We start from the raw sequence: 22151 nt of genomic DNA on the forward strand, positions 1-22151 counted from the left end.
ATGAAAATGACAAAAGCGTTCATAACAAATAACTTTATGATCTCACAAAGCAGAATGAAATGCCTCTTTATTCTTGTCCCCCCCCCCCCATGCTTCTTTAGGAAGTAGGGTTTGATAATTGTATTTGGTTTTGTTTTCTCGCCCAATGATTTGTATCTTGTTGGCTGTCACCAGTGGCGTATTTACGATTTTCTTTCGGGGGGGGGGCTTTGCTAACTTTCGGGGAGGGCTTTGCCTGAAAATGTGAAAATTCTGCAAGATATTTCATATACTTTACTATAGTGAGTAAGATTTCGGGGGGGCTTAAGCCCGGAAGCCCCCCCCCCTAAATACGCCACTGGCTGTCACTATACGTGATTTCAAGTCACAACTTGCGCGTTTGTTTAGAACGGATATAATGGGGTTTATTTTCATTCTTCTTCTGTTTCCAAACTGATATTGTGTGTCTGAGGTGTCAGAAGTGAGTATAGAAACTAGGAGGTTCAGTTCCTATTCACCATTGCATATGTCATCATTATCATCATCATATTTTATTGGCAGACCACTTGCTGCAACTCAGAAGCTTCCATGATCCACGGTCTTCGGTTAACTTCTTCGTCTTCACGCATGATTTTTCTATTTTGATATCGTCCAGTAATTGTAGTCTCTTTTCGTCCTCTCCCTCTTTTTCCTGCCACCATACCCTCTAGCACGTCCTTCATGATACAGTCTTAAACATCGGAAGTGGGGAGAAGCCGCCTTCACAATATACTTTATTATGTAACTTGTTCGACAAACGGAATTGGATTAGCAGATATTTTGCGTACACAGACGAATGAGCGTTCTCGTACGTCACATTTTCTCGTCACTTATCACTATCACCCTACTCCAGTTTTCACTCTTATCCAACTTCAGTAGCAGTATCTTACCCATTGTTATTCCTTAGTTTTCCGCACAATCGGTGCAGGAAATTTCTGTTTAGAGTTGTTTAGTCTGCCATTTATTTCAATCATATGTTTTCTATTCGTTTCATATGTTCTCTCGATTTCGTATTGCTTCCATCAAAATTTTATTGCAACGATTTATAAACCATCATTAAAAAAAAAAAAAAAAACTTCTAACACACAATTGTTAGACTGTTATTTCGTACCCTCCAATTCGCCGTTCTAAATGAAATTGCGCGATTGGAATGACAAAAGAGTTGAAAATATATGAATTTAAGAAGGATTTATTTACAGACTCATCACTCTTTCTTTCTTGTTCATTCTTCGAAAGAAAACATACGGCGGAAGAAATGTGGGAACAGCGCGCTCCATTTACTCTGTACTTCAATCTAAGAGTGGGACGCTGTATAGTATATTATTGTGCCTTTGAAGCATAGGCATAAAACACCTAGTCACTCTTCTCTCAAAATATATATATTACTTCACAAAAATACGCGTACATGAGATTACTTCAAGTGTACATGAGATTACTTCACAAAAATACGTGACAAGTATTTTAGCTAGGTAATCTCATCATTCTTTATTCACTGTGAGCTCCAAAATGAATGGTACAAACTGTTAACAGATTTCAAATTATATTGAAAGTACTTACGCTCTGTCAAAAGCAAAAATATTTTCCTTAAGATTTCGTAAAACAATTTTATATCCTTTTTTCAATTGACGATATTTCAAGACTATTCAGAAGACAGTATGTGCTGCCATCAGGTGAGAATACATTAACTATTAAAGAAATCGCTTTCACGAAACAATTTGTTTCTCTAGCCACGAGCACTAACTATATAATGCCGTAGTTTTATCTGAGTTTTACGTTAATGCGACTACATGAAAAGCATGTGCGTCTCTGGCATGTAAGAATATAGAGGGACAACTAAAATTAAGAATGCTTCTACACTCGCAACTAAATTTACGGAGAAACTACTTGAATTATGAGCTACCGGGTACAAATAATAATTTTCTTCCATTATTCGTAGGTCACTTGCTTCATATTTAGATTTTTTCATATTTATACGGAAATTCTTAGGGAACTTCGTCTTGACGTAGGAATTACCGATATATCATAAATACCACCCCTTAATACTAGGTCTATATGTATCTGACATTCTTGTATTTCTTCTGTCTTTCCACCATTTCTCACAGAGTAAAGCGTACGTGTTTTCTCCTATGTGAATGATTTAACATCATTTTAGTTATTTCATATTCCATTCCTTCAACCCTAATTTTCACGACTCTATTTCGTGCAATCCAACATTTACATGTTAGCATGTAATTCCACTTTGTAACCATGGGCGAAGATACGGGGGGCGTGGGGGGCACTAACTGTAAAAATTTGAAAGGCTGAAGCTCCCCAAAATTTATATATTTGTTACAAACAGCTTATGCAATGATGTAAGCAACATGTTCAATATAAAAGGTCATATTCCGTTATACCTGTCTGCAATTTCCGTACAGCAATACAACAAAAAAAAGATGAGAAAATCAATTTTAATTCCTATACTGATTACTGCAATTAAAATAGAAATTTTGCATTGCGTCGACGCAAACCACTAGGGAATCAGGTCGTAAGTATAATTGACTGTGTCGAACCTTTCTTCAAACAGTATGAAACGACTAGATTAATATATATATATATATATATATATATATATATATATATATATATATATATATATATATATTAATTAGTTACTATAATGTACTTAGCAACATTGGTATGTTGAAACTCATGACATAAAAGAAGAAAACAATGAAAATTCTCCACCAACCAATTTGATTTATAATCTGTGCACTCTTGTTTCCACCTAATACGATGCATAAAGAAACAAAGAAAGAAGAATTTGCAATTTAGCATTACTTCGTGTGCAGTTTTATCTTGTGTGGACAGCCATGTGTAGCTATAAGTAGAGATATAAGAAAATTTTTTCCACTAAAAGCAGTGAAAAGGGTTCTAATAACAATCGTGAACTACAATGTCACGTTAAGACGAAAGTTCCTTCGGCTGTGAACAACGAGATAGAATGTGTCCGTTCTACTTCAGGGCAAATAAACGTCAACAAGAGCAAAGAAACTAACAGTGTTAATGGTGTTTGCGCTAATCAAACAGAAACACCAAGCCAATCGGAAAGTAATATGCAGTGTACTTTCGAAACTAATAGTTTTAGTAATACAACTGATAACACGACCCTTTCTAGTGTAAGTGCACGGATAAAAAAATCTTCTGAATTAACGTTAAATGATCTCGGTGACCTTACAACTGGAACAAAAAGAACGGTCTTATCCTTTTATCCTTCAACAGAATTTGAAAATGTTCGCCGCAGTTGTAGTTCATCTTGGTAGGTATAATAAATTTGAATGGTTAGAGTATAGTATTCAAAGAAATGCAGTGTTTTGCTTTGTATGTAGACAGTTTCCATCAGGAATAAGGGAAGACATATTTACAGAGAAGGGAATTGAGAGAAGGGAGAGAAATTGAAAAAAAATGTTTAAAAAGCTCAGTAAGCATACCGTTATTCTGCTCATTTATTTTCCTTGAAAAAGTGGAGGGAATACAAACATAATTCTGTATCTGTGGCAAGTCGGGTGTCTACATCACACACAAAGCTTGTGGAGGAAAACAAGTTATATTTAATTAAAGTTATAGATATTGTATTTTATCTGGCTAAACAAGGGACATGATCAGTTTCGTGGACATGATCAGTCAGAATCGACAACGAACAAGGGACATTTTCTGGGATTGTGTGGACTTTTCGCGAAGCACGATGAAAATTTTAGAAGAAAATTTACATGTTACCACAATTTAACGAGCAGAATGGTTAAAAATGAACTCCTTAAAGTATGCAAGGATGAAGTGATTCGACAAATAGTGAAAGAAGTAAATGACTCTGGATGTTTTGCTTTACTTGTCGGTGAAGCAAAATTACAAAAAAAAAAAAAAAAAAAAAAAAAAAACTAAGCGAATGTGTATTTGTGTACGTTACGTGTACGAATCAGTAGTGAGAGAAATATTCCTATGCATGGAAGATATATCAATGGAAAGATCAGCACCTGGTTTAGCTAAAGTTATAAAACATGTAATTGATAAATATGGTATCACCTCCGTAATGATTGGACAGTCTTACGATGGTGCTACTGTATTGGCTGGTGGCGCGGTGGCTCAGTGGTAGAGCGTTCACCTCCGGTGCTTGGGGTCCCTGGTTCGATCCCAGCTCGCGCTGTGTGGACTTTGTGGTGGACAAACACCGTGCTCGTGGGTTTTCTCGGGGTTCTCCCGTTTCCTCCCACTTTCTTCATTCCACCATTTCACTCATCTCTCATCATCACCGTCTCCTTTAGCCTAGCCGGCATAACCGTGGGACGTAAAACTTAAAGATTTCATTTCATTTTTTGTAATGGCTGGTGTTGAACCTGGACTTCAGACAATAATTAGCGAGACTCATCCATATGCAGTTTATATGCATTGTATGGCACATAATCTTAATTTAGTACTAATTGCAGGCTTGCAATGAAATTGATCTTGCATGTTTTTTCGTTAATACTATGCAGTCTGTGTACGAAGTTTTCGCAGATGCAGAGAATCATTCTCGTGTTATTTCCATACAGAAAGAACTTAAAGTAAATCCACGTGAGATAAGCAAATTAAGTGTTACAAGGTGTGCATGTAGAGCAACAGCAGTGGCGAATCTCAAATATTCTTTCAAATCTATCATTGAGCTGTTAGAGTATTTTTCGACAAATTTTCGAGATTATAATTCGTGTCAAGCAAAAGGACTATTAAGTGACATTCAATCCCTAGACTTTATTGTGTGCCACATAGTTTTTATAAGTACTCAATTCTGGTAATGTTTTGGGCAAGTCGCTATAAAAGGATGATACTTGTCTTGAATTGTGTTACCAATCAGTGAAAACGTTGATAGATAGACTTTCTTCCCAAAGAAATCATGAAGAATGTTTAAATATATGGAAAGATGTGAAGACTTTCTCTGAAGTGAATGCCGTGCATCTGCCACAATTTGAGCATTCTCGCAGTAGTTCAGAGCTTCTCTGGAAGGGTAATCGACTACTTGCGAGCAGTTTAAAGGAATATGTTGTGTTTAAGTTTGTTGGACAGAAGCATATTTATGAAACTGATACAAATGACTATCTTGTTGACAAATATATCAATCAGGTCTTCTATCCTGTAAAGGACGTCTTTATCATTGAAATGAACAGGAGATTTTCTGGCGAAGCCATTGATTTGGTTATTTCAAGTGAAGACTTCTTGCGATTTAATGAAGAAAATAGTGACTTCTTCATAAATAACTTTTCCATGCCTGGTATTGATAAACGTCTTCTCCTAGCAGAAATGTATATAGCAAGAAATGTCTTTCGAGGAGCCAACATTAGTTTGAAAAATATTCCTTTGAACATATTGGTGACTGAGCTACAGTCGAGAATTTCAAATGGCGTGTATCCTAATTTGAACAACAAGATTCAAATAAGTATGACATTGCCATCGAACAGTGCGACGTGTGAAAGAGTATTTTCGACAATGCGGCGCATTAATAATTGGTTTCGTTTTAGTATGAGTCAGGACCATTTTCCCAACTTATAGTACTGTTCTCCGAAGCTGATATCCTTAATACACTAGACCGCAACTCTGGGATTCAAGCACATGGGAAGAAACAGGACACGTGCAGAAGATTTCTTCTAAAAAGCATTATCTCAAACATTGATAAAAGTAAACATCATATTTCATACTTCTTACAAAATTATAAACGCATTTTCAATGTTCTCTTTCTATATTTTGTATGTAACTTGATAGTGTTGCAAGCATTGGAATTTAACTTCCTACTCTAGAATGTATTATTACTCTCACATCTTTTACAGTGGGCCACATAAATATCGCAACTCTATTATAGTCCAATATTTTATTTTATGTATTTGAAATCAATATTTCGGTGGCTACTTGCTTATCAGGCGTTAGTTTAAGGTTAGATTAGCTACGCAGCAACCTGTAGAACGTTGATCTGAAATAGGTTGCATAAGATAAAGTCTTAAGAAAATAGTAGAGTTGCGATATTTATGTGTCCCACTGTACAGGAGGGTCTCTGATTCGATTCCAGGCCGAGTGAGTCTGTGGTAGACAACATTGCGTTTGTGGGATTCTCCCGATTCAATTAAATTATTCCACGAATTAAAATAATCTTTCATTTTTATAGAAGGTGTTAGTAATGTAAACAAATAGAAAACTCTAGTTATTCTTTATGTTCTAGTTATTGTGTTTTACATGTATATACACCTTATTTCTTGTCAGTCTGTGATAAACGCTTCTGATAATAAGATCAAAAAGTAACAATCCACTATTGTGTTTGATAATAATTATGTACTGGTAATGCTTGTAGTTATTTTGATTGTTTATGTTGCTTTTGCAATCTCCAGCTTAGCTGGTTGATTAGCGCACGTACCTTAGGTATAGATGGAATCTGTAAGAGTAAATTAATCGTAATGTGCTACCAAATGCCAGGTCGCAAAGGAAGGAGAAAGCTGGAATTGCTAATTGTTTTTGGTCGGATAAAGCACTGGATTCGGGTATGTTTATAACCGTCCTGCGTAGCCCAGTGGCTAGCGCCTAGGCTTTTGTTTAACGAAGTCCTGGGCTAGATGATTTCCACTAGGAGCATTAAAATACCTCAGAAGAACAACCTTTACTATATTTTTGATTTTAACTCAAACTGCAGATGCACGGCTCTACAGAATACCTTTTATTTATCGTTTATATTTCATATTTTCCTTAATTATAGAACTTCACAAGTACTGAGTACTAGCCACTTTTTCAACTTTCTTTGCTCAGACTTGTACAAATGCTATAGTCTCAATTACCTCACTCACTGTTCCATTAATTTATTTCATTTTTTTAAAAAATGTCAAATGATTTCTACATGTTTTATCTTATCTGATATCATTTTTTTTTTGGATTCAGGTTCTAAAAGCAGCCATATCAGTTGGAAACCAAACATACTATCGTTTGGTACTAGCTCTTCTAGTTTCTGTTAATTAACTTGTTCTGTAATCAAACTCTTTTACATTACTCATCAAGATTATATGATGAACATATGTCACTCAAAGGATAATAAATTGTTCAGTATCTCTCCTGAATTCATTATTCTATATAATTTGTTATGGCTATACAAGTTTTTAAGGTTGGCTCATATGTAGATCTTTAATTTCATCCCAAACATTATCCAGTTCAAACAGATTTTAAAGGTTTTTTCTATATCATGGGCGTCCATGGCATGTAAAAGTTAAGTGGGAGGAGTAGAACAAATAATGTATGTAGGCGAGAGCTAAATTTACGTTAAAATCGTTAGATAAATTGAAAGCTACTTGAATTCAAACTGTTAGGATACCATTTCTATCTCTATCAGTACTATTAGTTACGGTTTCCTCCATTATTGTTAGGTCACTTGCTGCATTTATTGAACTTTCCATACACAGTAATATGATCCTCAGATCTTCGTCTGGATGTATGGATTATATCATTAATATTAACAAAAGTAAATAACTAACTATAATTCTATATACTATGACACCAGAAGGTTCAACGTCACGTTCACAAGGAGCTCCCAATTGATTTTTGTCCATAAGCATCTGGTCAAAGTGATATGATAGAAAACATTCCAAGTCCAAACCTCATCTATGTTGAAATTTTCATCAAGATCGATTGGGTGGCTCAAGAGTGATTATGTCACAAAAACAGTCACTTATACTTTTATTTGTTTTTCATATATCTCACTCCTTCCCCTTCCCTATGTTGCACCGTCAAAGTAAAATGAGAAAAATCGTGCCAGGCCTGAGTTTCATCTATGTTGTAAATTTGATCGAGATCGGTCAGGGGTTTCAAGAGTTATTAAGTTTATTTTTATATATACCTCCCCCAACTGCAATCCTAGGTTCTACCATCAAAGTAAAACTATAAAAAAAACTTTCCAGTTCCAAACCTCATACATTTAAAAAAAATAAGATCGGTCTTCTGGTACAAGAATTATTAAATCACAAACTTAGTCACTTTTATTTTTATTTATTATGTTTTTTGCATATCTCCCCCTCCTCCTGCTCCCATACGTTGCTCCTTCAAAGTGAACTGACAAATAACATTCCAGGCCTAAACCTGATCTATATTGGAAATTGGATCCATCTCGAGCGGGTGGTTCAAGAGATTAGGAGTCACAAGGATTGCCACTTTCAATTTTAAATATAGATTTACTGTTGTAGTATAATGTTATATCGCTCAATCCTCAATGTGCCGTATACCTAAGGAGGCTAAAAGTTATATTGATAAAACAATTATTCAACGTAAAAACATCCGCCCATGAAATCAAACTTGCGATCAGATGCACTAAGTTATTGTCAATGTCATGAAAATGTTATTTCGATATTAATTTTATGAGCACACATTAAAAATTTGCAATGGACACTTGGGTCTCGGAGGCAAGGTCATGCCCATGTAGTCAGCACCTATGGTGTACGGAATTACCGATGTTCAATCAGGCCCGTGCTGGCCCACCGGGACACCGGGACGTGTCCCGGTGCGCCCTCCGAAATATCACAGTATAAATAAAGGCACAAGTTTTTAGTAATAAATTCTTATAGTTTTATTGGTAAAGAACCCGTGAAAGGTGCACTGCACCCTTTACATTAGGCGCCCTTCTGAGACCACATCAAAGATGAACGATTTTATTTACTCTTCTGCATAGCACAGATCTGTACAATAAATACACACAATTACTGTTGGCGAAGAACCCGTGAAAGGTACAGTGCGCCCTTTACATAAGGCGCCCTACAAAACATCACATTAGCCCTATAGATAAGTGGTTTTAGTTATCCTGTATACCAGCTTTGTTTAATAAATTCAAATACTGACTGGTAGTACAGAACCTGTGAAGAATATAAGGCGCCCTTTACATAAGATACCCTGCGAAATATCGCATTATTTTTTTTAAAAAAATTATTCTTCTGTATTTCAGTTTTGTATTATAAATTCATACAGTTGCTATTGGCAGAGAACAGGTAAAGAGTACAATCACTTACAAAAATATTATAAAGTTATATAGCTATAAAGCGAAACAATGTGATACATCAAGAATAGTTCGGACAGTCAAACGTACAATGCAATACTACGAAATGCTACACTGTAATAGTACACTGACACTAGTCTCTAATTTACGATTTTTACGGCATCGAAGCTTTCACAGTCTTAATATGCATCCATATATCCGAGCACATTGATTGTTCCTGTGTGTTTTAAAGCAGTGTTCGGATAATCAGTACCTGTTGTATTTCTGAAATATAGCTGTATTAATTTCCGTAAAATGTAGTCTTCCTGTCACCACGGCACGGTGAGTCCTCAGGTTGTGGATCGAGGAGAAGGCCTCTGGGATATAGAGGTTAGCTGCGAATGTACTAAGTAAGTAGTCGCGGACAGACAAGGGGTGATAATCCAGCTTGAGAATTGGGTGTGAGGCTAACAACCTCATCCTGTAAAAAAAGGATTGTTCAGATAAGTTCGCAGAATCCTCGGATCAGAACTTATAACTTGGCACGAACTCAGCAAAGTAAAATCGACATGAGATTTGGAACATGGATTATAAGAAGTCTCTATAGGGCAGGCGCATTAAAATTTGTAAAAAAAAAAAAAAAAAAAAAAAAGTTTAGAAATAGAGGTTGGAGCTAGTGGGATATCAGAAAGTTAGATGAGAAGGAAATGGAGGTGTCAAGTCGGGAAATTTTACGTTCTTTTACGGGGAACAAATTTGAAAATACCAACAAGAAACAGGGCTTTCTGTTCACAAACGAATACGTAATATCAGCAATTACATAGGTTGAATTTGTTAATGGTAGATTTTCTTTTACCTCTCTTAAGGGTGGGTGGTGTAATATTATTGTTTTGAATGCACATGCCCCAACAGAAAATAAGGATGACGATTTAAAAAATACAGTTTTTACGAAAGAATAGAACGGGTATTTGATCATCTCCTGCAATACCATATGAAAATTCTGTTATGCGGTTTCAATGCGAAGGTAGGACCAGAGGGTATTTCCAAACCGATTATAGGGAATAAATGTTTGCATAAGAAAGGTTGTGACAACGGCGTTAGACTCGTGAACTGTGCAATATCCAGAAACCTTATCGTGAAGATTACAAAATTCCAACATCGCGCCATTCATAAATATGCATGGACTTCATCAGATGGAAAAAAATATTCAAACTGATCATGTTTTAGTAGACAGAAAAGAACAGTCTAGCACAACTGATGTTCGGTCGTTCAGAGGAGTTGATTGTGATAGTAAGAGAGAGACTATCGTTGAATAAAGGTAATATTCAATATCTGAAAACGGAGCGGTTTAATTTTTTAAAAAATAGAGGAAAGTCAGTTGAGAGGGGAGCCAGATTGAAGTGTCGAATAGATTCTCGGTTTTAGAAGGTTCGGAGTGCACTAGTGTTCAAGATACTTGGTTGAAATTAGAGATAACATTAAAATTTCAGCAAAAGAAATATTGGAGCACGCAGAAATATGTAGGAACAAACCATGGTTCAACCAGGAGTGTACTAAAGTAGCAGAGAAGAGAAAACAGAAGAAACTGCGTTGGCTACAAAGTCCGAACGAAATAACTGCATAAAATTTCATTGTCATCTGGCAGAAAACTTCTAAAACTTTAAAAACAAAGAAACGAAACTTTTGAAGATAATAGTGAAAACAAAAACATTCGGGGCATGTATAAATGCATCAACGAACTTAAGAAGGGCTATCAACTTCGTGCCTATATATTAAAGAAACCTAAAGGAACAGTTCTCACTGATACAGATAGCATCTTAAATAAATGGGAAGATTTCTTTGACGATTTGCTTAACACATAGCCAAAAACTAATGCGCGTGGAGAAAGTGAAATGCATGCAGCATAACTGTATATTCCAGAACCTAACCAGACAGAAATAGAAATCGCTATTTAAAAAAAATAAACACATATCTCCGGGTGTAGACGAAATTCTTGTTGACTTAATTTTAGCTGGAGGGGAAAAATTGTAGAGCAAGATTCACAAACTCATTCTCATTATCTGGAACAAGGAGGAATTACCACAAGAGTGAAAAGAATCAATCATTGTTCCAGTTCAGAAGAAAACCAACAAAACAGATTTAATAATTATCGAGCCATTTCTCTTCTGTCAACATCCAATAAATCCTCTTAAACATTGCATTAGCAAGATTGACTCCATACCCAGATGAAATTATTGGAGATTATCAGAACGGATTTAGTTAAAATTTATCAACTATCGACCAGATATTTACCATTCGACTAATACTTGAAAAGAAATGAGAGAATACAACATTCTGGCACATCAATTATTGACTTTAGACTCTGGTAGGAGGGAAACATTGTACAACATGCTTACAGAAAAGGTAGATTAATTAAGATATGTTTAAATGAATCCCAAAGTAAGGTTCGAGTAGAGAAATTCTTGTTCACAAGCTTTCACGTTGAGAATGACCTGAAACAAAGAGATGCATTGTCGTCATTATTACTTAACTTTGTTCTGGAGAACACGATAAGGAAAATCAAAGACAGCAATCAAGTCCTAGAGCTGAATTGTATTTGTCAGGTTATGGCTTATGCTGATTATGTAAATTTAATAGGTAATGATAGAATAATAGAAAGGAATACAGAAATCTTAATCACCGCTTGCATGGATATTGGCTTAAAAGTAAATGCACAGAAAACTAAATAAATGGAAGTTTGTCGGGATCGTAATACTGCATTTTATGGATGCGTTAAAATACCAAATATTTTCTTTCGACAAAATGGATACTTTCAAATATCTAGGATCATTATCAACAGACCAAAACCATAATCACTAAAAAATTTGATGTCAACTGAAAGCAGGAATTTCGTGCTATTATTCAGTTAAAAATTTTTTTGTTGCTAATTCTGTTGAGGATTTTGTAGCTCAAAATATAAAACGATAATCATGCCTGTTGTGCTGTATGGTTGTGAAACATGGTCACTGACTCTGAGGGAATATCGCAGACTGAAAGTATTTGAAAACAAGATTCTTAAACCAATATTTGAACTCCAAAAAGAACGGGAATAGGGAAAGGCGGAAACTTCATAAGGAGGAACTGCATAATTTTATACCGTTTACCAAGCATTGTTAGGGTAATCAAGTCTAGGAGGCTCAAATGGTCAGGTTATGTAGTCAGATTGGAAGAAATTAGAAACGCTTTCGAAGTTGTAACTGGAAATCCAAATTGGAAAATAACTGTTAGGAAGACCGAGGCATAGATGGGAGGACAATATTAAAATGGTTCTCGCAGAGATTGAAATATAAAGTAGAAACTAGGTTCAGTTTTCTAAGGACAAATCAATGGAGAGCTTTTTAAAACGCGGCAATGAGCCTTCTGCGTCCATAGGCGTGCTATATTAAGTTGTTGATACATTTAGCTTCTTTTTATTTGGCAGAAGTGTTATTGCAGGAACTAAAAAGTTTTTCTGTAGTAGGATTTCGATTCGAGGTTAGCTATTTACGTTAATACTAAAACAAATTTGGTGATGATTTTGATATAAAATGGCACCCATACTTTCTTTCAAAGTCTCTCTCTCTTCTCTCTCTCTCTCTCTCTCTCTCTCTCTCTCTCTCTATATATATATATATATATATATATATATATATATATATATATATATATCCGTTTGTGTGGGCGCCCTTTTAGTGGACTTGTCCACCGCCCTCATTAGTATCCCAGCACGGCCCTGTGTTCAATACTACATTTCTCTTCAGTTTTGGAAGAAGAACACCACTAGTATGCTTTGAAATGAAATGAAGTATCTAGTTTAACATTCTACAGTTACGCACCAAGGATAAGGAAGACGGTGATGATGAAAAATGACTGGAATGGCGGAATGATGATAGTAGGAGGAGACGGAAAAACCTGAGAAAACCCGCACACACGATGTTTGTCCACCAAAATAGCTTACATGACGCAAAATTACACCTGTGTGGCTTGGAAACGAACTATATCTACAGAGAACGCGAACAGCCAATTCAGGAAACGATATACTAAACGATATACGATATACTGAAGTCAAAAATCCATTTAAAAGATGTAATGATTTTTCTCCTCTTTTACATTCTATAAAAAAATTCAAGTAATAGTACTTGCGCAGGACTCTTGCGCAAGAGTCTTAGTCTTGGTCTTGGTCTTGCAGATAGGGTCTTGGTCTTGCATCGGTATTCCTGGTCTTGGTATTGCTCTTGGGCTTGGTCTATCATGCAAGACTCTTGCAAAAACTGCAAGACCAAGACTCTTGCGCTCATTACTAGTGCCAGCGGAGATAATGAAATAGTGACTAAATAATTTACCTCTTGCGTTTCAGAAGATAAGAATTTAAGTGCTAGTGTGAAAATAGTGTCAGAAGATAAGAATTCAAATGCCGGTAGTACTGTGAAAACAGTATCACAAGATGAAGTTTCAGAAGATCGTGGCCGAGTCAATGGTTGTGAAAAGACAAAGACATTTCTTGCAGTAGGTCTAGGTCCCTTTCAAGCACAATTGAAAACCCACCCCATTAAAAAATAGCCGCCGGTTCCGATCTAAATGGTATAGGAAATACAGTTGATTAAAATATAGCGTTGCTCGAGATAGTGCTTTTTGCTTTTATTGTCGCGCAATGTCCGAAAATATTCCCAAATCTGAAGACACGTTTACGAAGGAGGGGTTCCATAACTGGAAGAAGGCCATACATAAATTCGGTATTCGTGAGGCAAGTAACAATCATAATACTTGTGTTTTTAACGCTGCGGAATTCCGAAACGCACTATTGCAGGGAGTGGTTGCGCGTAAATTAGATTCGCAGATGAACCAAATATTTAACGACAATATATTATAATTGAAAGCAGTTCTAAATAGTGTTTTATATTGTGCTCGTTAATGTGTTCCTCTTAGAGGTCATAGGGAAATGACATAACTGAAAATTAAGGAAACTTACTTGAACTCTTATCGCTAAGATCCAAAGACAATGACGTGATTTTTCGGTATTATGTTAACAAAGAGAAAACCTTTAGATACGTTAGTCCCGAATATAAAAATCAATTACCATATTTAATGTGTGAGTATGTTCTGGGAATAATGATTGATCGTGTGAGGACTGCAAGTATATATTGTATCATCATGGATGAAACTCAAAATTTGAAGCGACATAAACAAGTATCAATTGTTTTGCGGTACTGTGATGAAACATTAAATGTCCATAAAAGTTTTATCGGGATTTACAAGACAGAAAAAAAACAGATGGCGAAAGTTTGTCCAAACTTAACAAATGTGTTAATATCAGTGGATTTGAGCGTACATAACATCGGAGGACGATGTTAAGATGGTGCAGCCACTATGCGTGGTCAATACTGTTGCGTTGCAAAGAAGATCAGGAACTTGGACCATTTATCCATTTATATTCATTCTTACGCAAACATGTTGAAATTCTGCATTGTTGATGTGTGCGGAAAAGTGTCTGCGATTCGAAAAATGTTTGCGATTTTGAGTAGTTTGCATTCCTTCATAGAAGAGTCGTCGAAACGCCACGCTATTTTTTGAAAATATTCAACATCAAGGAGAAAACTTAAACCGTTTGGGAACATTAAAATCTTTGAGCAACACTAGACGGAGCTGTAGATTGGAAGCTATTCCGGCAGTTTAGAAAATTTTGGACCAGCGGTTGAAGCTCTAGAGAAAATAGCAGGTCACTTTCAAATTTATGGCCCAGACTCGCATTCCCTGCTAAAAATGTTCATGACTTTTTATTTCTGTTTCGTCTTGAACTGATGAGACGTGTTCTTAAATATACGAATCAATTATCCATGCACTTTCAGAATACACGTGCCAATTTTTCTACTGTGAAAAAATTGTCGCAAGCCACAATCTGAAGTATTCGGTTCCTACGGTGTGAGGTAAGTTTTAATACGCTGCGGAATGCAGTAATCCGAATGTTCCACGAAGAAGACGAATCCCACAAGCATTGTGTGGTGGTGGTACTTCTTGCTAATATGAGACAGCCAGAGCCGTAGGTAGAGATTTCTACGCCCGGGACGAAGTAGAATTCGGCGCCCCCTACCTTCACCATACAAAACTTTTGCCCTCCATTTTTTTGGTTGCGAATATAAGAGAAGAAGCTACTGTAGTTATGCTACGCCGAATTTTTATCAAGCTGCTTGGGCAGACCATTCCAACATCCAGAAACGATCATTATGTATTCTTTTATACGTAAGAGCTATTCTTTTATACGTATACGGAATAAGAACATCATATTGTGTTAAGTACTAGTTTTCACAATCATTGAGACATCATGCCCTTCGTAAGAGAGAGAGAGAGAGAGAGAGATGAAATATTTTTAGTTTAACGTTCCACCTAACAGAATTTCTTCGTATTTCCACTCTTCAGTGAAAATCAACGTTGCCATTTTCTTTTAGCATACCATGTTTGCAAGTACATTAGTGACAATACTACGCGTCTCGGATATTTCTGTTTCATTTCGAATTTGAAAAAATGTACTTGTCAATTTGCGACTTATCTCTTTCCGTACCGAAAAGTTTCTCGATTCGTTGGCAAATGAATCTAAAAGTAATATTTTTTTTCACGAACTATGAGAATTGTCTGGAACAAAGAGAGATGTGTTTATGCCCTTATTATTATTATACTGAACACCTAACATTAGCATCATCATCATCATCAGCCTTGGAGAAACATGAATCTAGCAAATTCCGAACTCGTTATCTTTCTTTTTTTTAGAGTAATTAACTGAAGGTGTGATGATTGATAAATCTGAGGCACGGATCGCCATTAAGTTCCAGCACTTGCTTTGTACAGGATGCATACCAAGAAGCTTCAGCATTTGAAAAACGAAGTACTGGTTGTAAATCCTTTACCACTGAGCCACCACACTTCTCAAACCTAAAATGTAATAGGTTTGTACATCATGTAAAGACCCCCCGGAGAAATAAAGATACGTCCCACAAATATGCCCTTTCTCGGTAAAAGGACATATGATTAAGACAAATGAATGACGAAAAAATAATAGTTAATAGAATGACAATGTGAATAAACGTTATATCACTGAGTCATCATGCATCCTGAAATCCATTGAATTTGTGAGTAGAACAATACACGTACTAAAAAGAAAAGATACATGTTCTTCTAACCTGACATAATTGCTTTAGAAAAATAACAAACATAAAAATGAAAAATACAGGAATGAACAAAGTAGAAGTAAACAGGAGAAATAATGCTCACAGTTTTTTTTTTTTTTTTGTTTACCACAATTACCTATTAACATGAACTCGGATTGAGGCAGGAATCCCAAGCACCAGAAGTAATCACTCTACCCATGCTCTTATCCATAGGGATGACGAGCGCCCCTAAAATTTTCACGGAAGGCTTGCAAATGAACTAAAATATGATTGAATTGGGTCTCTCCTAAATTCTACTCCCCTCTCTCCTAAATTCTACATGTTGGGACTGGTTGTTGCCAATCTATCATTGGGACTCAACCATTGATCCATCATGACCGTTAAAAAACTAAATTGTGATTACTCATCACTCAGTTACGAATACTGTCAGCGTACTTTCCATTGTGATAATACCAAGGAGACAGTAGACGGTATTGCCAATGAGGTAATGCTTAAAATAACTAATATTTGGCGAACATGGGCCCATGATTAGCAACCAAAATTGGCATGTCCATGCTCCCTTTTAGAAAATTTTGTCCCAACTGGACCTGATTCAAAATGTTAGTGGGTTACATTAGATAGTATTTGCAAAGATGTGATGTGCACAAGAGTAACATGTAATCGTTTCTTAGAAAATTAATTACTTTCAAAACGAAAGTCTAACATTAAAAATGAATCGAATGACTCCATTAAAAGATTGAAATCTATTGTACATGTTCATCATCAACATCTTTAAACATCGCAAGTTTACTTTTTTTTAAAAAAGAAAAAAATAATCAACTACATACGTGTGAAGATAAATATTAAACCAAGACATTCATCAACAAATTGAGAAGTGTTAACTTGATGTTCTGACGTAATGCTGAACAACAAAAGATAGCATATATCTAAAGAAAGAAACACTGACCTATCCTATATACAGAAGGAGTAGCAATGTAATATTCTGCGATATAATACATGATGCATTTTTATATAACTCTGCTCATGTCGACATCAGGTCCGCAATTTGAATTACACTAGTGAAAAAAGGTTGCATCACGTAATGGCCAGTAAGTTTTGATCTATATTTGTTGGAGATACAGTAGCATCATTATTACGTATAGCCATATAATCTTCCTGTACACACGAAAAAATAAAGTATTCTACAGTTGACAAATTTCCCTTTTCGCATTAATTCGTGAACAAATGAATTAATCTGTTTTTCACGTTATCTTTGGAATAGTTATAATTTGATAACTTGTATAGTCGGTACTGTAATAGGAAAAGAAAATTTCTCAACTGAAGAATATTTTTCCTGGCTGTATGTGCGCTAAATGATTATCCACGAAGATGTATTGCTTTTTAAGACAAACAAGAAAAGGTAATTCAGATGACCAATTACAATAGTCTTGTGTTACGTTTTTGAACAAATCTGAGAAAGCGGATAGATCTAGCAATGTAGTATTCTGTGATATAATACATGATGCACATGTTGACATCAGGTCCACAATTTGAATTACACTATTAAAGATGTACCTAGACTTATAACCGGTTAATCAAATCTGTAACTGTAACTGACCACTCACACTTCGAAAAATTGCACAAATCTGAAATTTTCAGATGAACCTTTATTGCGAAAAAAAAGTTGCATCACGTAATGGTCAACAAGTTTTGATAAGTGATGACACTACGGATAAAAAAATATATATATCCTCCTAACTCAAGCAATTCCCCAAAGTCACTGCTAACAGGGGTAATATAAATCAAAAATCATCGCTGATAACGGGCTTGCGTGTACAAATTTCTAATTTCGATATCGTTTTTTGTAAATATAATGTTGCTCTTGAAACTAAACACTTTTTAAGACGGAATTCAATATGCTATAAATTCCTGCATATAATAATAACAGTCAGTGGCAGAGCGTTCAAAATCCTGTTCCCACCAAGTGAGCTTTGTGGTGTACAAACAACGTGTACGTGAGGGTCCCAGGTTCAAACTCCTGTTCCCTGAAGACAGATAGAAAGAAGAGAAGAAATTGATTGGAATATTATTTGAAAAGTAGTGCCTTGTACTTGTTCCATACTTAACACAAATTGGTAAATGTATCAAACCTTCGTTTTCTAATAGTTTCTCTCAGAGCTGCAACTTGTGTTCTAACGTTTTTATTTACGTAACGTCTGCAGTAATTATGTTTTTTTTTTCAATCTGGATCTGGCTATACTTTATGTAGTTGTCCAGATATAAGACGTACAAGAAACTTTTTGATTCAAAATATACTGGATCTTGGATCAAGTTATCACAAACTTTTTTCGAACGTACCTATGTTTTTGTATCATCTCGAATTTGAAACTGTACTTATCGAATTGAAACTTGCCTCTTTTTGCATCGAGAAGTTTCTCTCGTTTTGTTGGCAATACTAGTTACCCTAGTAATAGTATTTTGAGGTTTCAGCTTTAGATCTTCATAATAAATCTTTCAATTCCCCTTCATTTGTGCATTTTGTTTCTACTTTTATATCTCTGTAGTTAATAGATAAAACATAAAATGTGAACGTGATTTAAAAACAAAGATAGACTAGGAATGTTGAAAGAAGCATTTAAATAAGAAATAACCTATCTTGTGAATCTTTGAATAAGAAGTTAAGAAAAAAATTCTCTGGAATAGAAACATAAACGCTACTCACGCACACACGATGTTTGTACACCACAAAGTTCACTTCATGGGAACTGTGATTGAACGCGAACCCGTACACAACATTTGAGGTACAATTCATGTTCATTCCTGTTCTTTGTTTACTGTAATGAAAAGGTGTGTTCTAAGTCAGATCACCACCATTCCTTAATATTCCAACTTTTCTGTAAATTTTGTCTAATGTGGGCATCTTGCTCATCAAAAACTTGGGCGAACTAGTATTGCTCATAAGTCTCGGATGTGTGTGAATCAGTATTGCTCATAAATCTCGGATGTTTCTGTATTGTCTTGTGTTTGAAAATACATCGAGTTCGTGCAATTACTATATCAATTTAAAGCTTTTATATATGCCACATGCAACATTAAAACAGTGTCTGAGGACTAAAACTTCAGTGAACTAGTATTGTCTATGAGTCTTGGATGTTTCTGTTTCATTTCGAATTTGAAAAAAAATGTACTTGTCGATTTGCGACTTATCTCTTTTTCGTACCGAAAAGTTTCTCAATTCGTGTCATATTTTGTCAGACAGTGAAGATAGGAACAAAGGAACCACTGGATGGATTATTTTACAGAGAGGAATTACAACCTGTGACGTTATCAAGGATCTAGATATTCTATGTCAAACAATAATGAAAAAGGAAGGAAGGATAACCATTTCTCAAGTTTAAGATAAATCTTCAAAAATGATAATCTAGATATTCTATGCTTGGTCGCCCTCTTCCTGGTTTTCCTTCTGCCTTTCTCTCTATCAACACGGATTTAATAAAAATAAGTCGTGAGAAACACTAAAAGTACTTCACATTATTGTTTATATTTCTCATGGCTTTCCTTTTCCAGTCTAATAAGGCCATGATTCCAAAACGAGTTAGAATGAGCTGAACGAGCGAGCCATTTATCAAACTCGACTCTACTCGAAACTCGATCTGAAAACAGTGACTCGACTCGAAACTCAATTCGAGAAAATTACATTTGACTCGACTCACGCCTATCCCTAAGATTTACGTATGTAACCTACGATTTTACGTACGCTACATAGTTTTTCTTTGTGGCATCAAGTCTGTATATAATTGGTTCATATTGAGCCTCAAAGTCTTCAAAATCTTCAACTTCAGTCCATAATTTATTGTACTAATATCTTCTTAAAATATTCCTTACTTAATAAAAACTAAATTTTGGTAGATCTACATCAGTTGTCTGAAAAGCATTGGTCCTTTGAAGTTCAAAATTGAGAATACACTTGTGATTTGAAAATAACGCAATGAAACTTCAAATACAAATGATCTGCCATTTTTCTGGTAACAGAATTAACCCGTAACTGTAGAACAAGTATTTCAAACTTGTGAGTTGCATGTGACCCTTGAATCATTTGTTTGTGACCCTCGGTTCACCTCCAGAAAACAACAAAGAAATACTCGTATATATAGTGGCCCAAAAGTAGGTATACACCCCGTACTGATCTGCTCATGGGATTTTTATTTACTTATTGCAATCCATACATACAGTATATTGACTTAGTTTCTTCATTATTTGCTCTTAATTCCTTTTCACTTATGCCTAAACTCAGAATAGACCGAAGCATATAAATTCATTATCTTAATAAATTAAAATGTCATACTTGATCAACGCAGGTATGTATACCTACTTTGGGTCACTCTGTGATACGTTCAAAGATAGTTCACATAGACCTTGTTCTTAAATCAACTTTATATGGCTTAAACCACCGACAATTTGCTGTTTTCTTAGAAGATTTTACATAAATATTCTAGGTTTCCCTATCGCAGACAAGTGTGCTGGGTATCCTGTGCTACACGGATCTGAAAAGTTCCTAGAACTTGAGAGATGAAATTAACAATTTTCTTCAAATCAAAGAACAAAGCACAAACTTACTGACAGGTTCTTTGTGGTTACAATATGTTTCTTTCATGGCAGTTGTTATTAGGAAATATTTATCACATTTTAATTTGAAACTTTAAGAAAAAAAATAATTACTGCAAACATTACGTAAATAAAAACGTTAGAACACAAGTTGCAGCTTTGGGAGAAACTGTTACAAAACAAAGGATTGATACATTTCCCAATTTGTGTTAAGTATGGAACAAGTACAAGGCACTTGCTTTGTAGAGGATGCATACCAAGAAGCTTCAGCATTTGAAAAATGAATTCAAAGAAAGAATCCGCGATATCAAAGATTAGCTCTCTCTGTATTCTGCTTCTTTCTGAACTGACATTAAGGAATGAGCAACTCATTTCTACATGGAATTAACATAAATTCAGCCCGATATAACTCGAAACAAAAATTCCATGAAGAGGGTTTACCAGAATTTTACAAACTAAAAAATAGGAGTAACTAATAAATAATAGGAGTAACTAAAAACAAAAAAAATGAATCTATATTATTTCCATGTTCGGTAGTTCATATCACTGTGAAGAAATTTTCTCACTTATGAAAAGAATAAGTCCGTAGCGAGATTTACGTTAAAAACATTATCTGACCAATGTTATAAAAATTATTTATGTGAGCATCATATCTCTATTATTATTATTATTATTATTATTATTATTATTTTTACTATTATTATTATTATTATTATTATTGTTATTATTAAGTATTCTGCCTTTCGGTAGGTCCTGGTATTAATGAGGATTTTTTTTTTTAGATTTGTGGACTGGAAATGTTTCTTCCACTTTTGTCGATCTTCAACTTCCTCTTTTAACTCCCAATATTTTCTCCTATCTTTCAAATCAACGATCAGCTGTGTTCTTCTTCTTCATATTCCTCGCTTCATTTCCATCTTTCCTTCTATGGCTGTGTGAAGAAGACATTTTTTTTTTCGCAAGATGTTTCCAAATCAATTAGCCTTTCTACGAAGGATGGTGGCTAGAAGTGTTTTTTGATAGTTTTAAATTGTGTAAATGGACAAAAATTTCCTACCCGGATTTTAGTTTGGGATTCACAAAAGTTACAGGCATTTCAAATTGCTAATTTTACCTGTCACGCATCGGAAGAGAGAGGTGTTTCTGTACCTTAAAAAAAATAAAGCGGAAAATATTTGCAGTAGCGAGGCTTTCTATTCAGAAAAACTTGACGAGCAGCATTGCAGATTTTAATGCAGTCATAGAAAAAATTGAAGCTCAAAAAGAACGAAGAAAGACCATAAACAAACTTTTTATTTTATTAACGACGTATCAAATGAAAACCTTTATGTTCCATTGTGACGTTTATGTTGGATCCCTTATCAAGTTGGGTATGC

The 22151-nt window shown here is 35.2% G+C and overlaps 1 protein-coding gene across 1 annotated transcript in view; it reads right to left on the reverse strand.

Annotated features, from left to right (window-relative positions):
* Positions 1-9351: 9351 nt before the first annotated feature.
* LOC145681248 (uncharacterized) overlaps positions 9352-22151 on the reverse strand; it is a 258338-nt gene continuing 245538 nt past the window's right edge. Inside the window, exon 2 of the mRNA XM_081752809.1 lies at positions 9352-9494. The gene's annotated coding sequence lies outside the window, so the exon portion shown is untranslated. The remainder of the gene's footprint in view (positions 9495-22151) is intronic.

Source organism: Thermobia domestica, chromosome 3 (assembly GCF_964235325.1).
Source record: "Thermobia domestica chromosome 3, izTheDome1.hap1.1, whole genome shotgun sequence".
Classification (NCBI taxonomy): domain Eukaryota; kingdom Metazoa; phylum Arthropoda; class Insecta; order Zygentoma; family Lepismatidae; genus Thermobia; species Thermobia domestica.